Consider the following 1074-nt stretch of genomic DNA (forward strand, 5'->3'; position numbering starts at 1 on the left):
ATGTCTTGATTGATCTGTGGATGGTTTCCTTAACCCTGCCATGATAGAATCTTCTGCTGACGTAACCACCTACTCTGCAATGTTCAGTCAGCAAAAACTGTGAGGCTGAAATTCAGTGCATCCCACAGATGTCCTCTCTCGCCCTCCTCCAAGCTGACAGACATGTGCCACAAGCATTGCCCAAGCCAGCGCACCTGCCATGCTCTGACAGAACTGCTATGGCTACCCCCCTCCTTGGAACTGACCTGTATTCAAGTGGTCCTTTGCCTCTACTGAGGAGAAACAGGTTGCTGGAGCTCCCTTCCCAACCTGCACCAAATGCTTTTTCAGCAAAACGTTTCCTTTTTTTTCACAGCAGCTTTAATGTCCAGCCTAAATAGGGCAGCAGTAGTACCAACCAAAAGAAAGGGAAGTGAGAGAGACGAGGGGGGAGATTCTTAAGAGCAGGGGAAAAGAAGACCCCACAAAAGTGAGGAAGTGGGGAGGGGAAAGGGAAAATTTCACACACTAGGAAACCTGTCCACAACTGGAAAAAACCCTGTTTTAAGGGTTATGCTCAACTAGGAGAGAATCAGCTCACTGATTGTCACTTCAGGAGCAGCCCACGACAATTCCAAATTTCTCTTTATCTGGCTTAGACCAGGCTTCATCTTATACCACGGGATGCTTATGCTTGCGTACTATGTTTAAAAGGATTTTATGTAAATGTAATATATGTTTTTATTGTATTTTGTTATATCTATTTTAACCCTTGATCTGCACTGAACGCCAAGTGCATGGAAGTGCAGTTTTTAATAAGTGAATTACCATCTACTGGGGATAGAATAGTGGCAGGCTGGGGTCAGCAGGGACCTTATATGAGGAGTGATGTAAGCAAACCTGTTGTAGTGCTGGTTGGGGAGCATAACCCATGGGTCTGCACTGGTGTGGCTGGCTGAAGAGGAATGAGAGGCTTAAAGTATATTCAGGGCTGCACCACTTTATCAAGACAAGCAAATCCTGCACGGTTCAGGGACTGGCAACATTCAGATATTTTCTTTTTAAAACCATCATCCGCTGATCCATATTTATAGA

Source organism: Rhinatrema bivittatum, unplaced genomic scaffold (assembly GCF_901001135.1).
Source record: "Rhinatrema bivittatum unplaced genomic scaffold, aRhiBiv1.1, whole genome shotgun sequence".
NCBI classification, from domain to species: Eukaryota; Metazoa; Chordata; class Amphibia; order Gymnophiona; family Rhinatrematidae; genus Rhinatrema; species Rhinatrema bivittatum.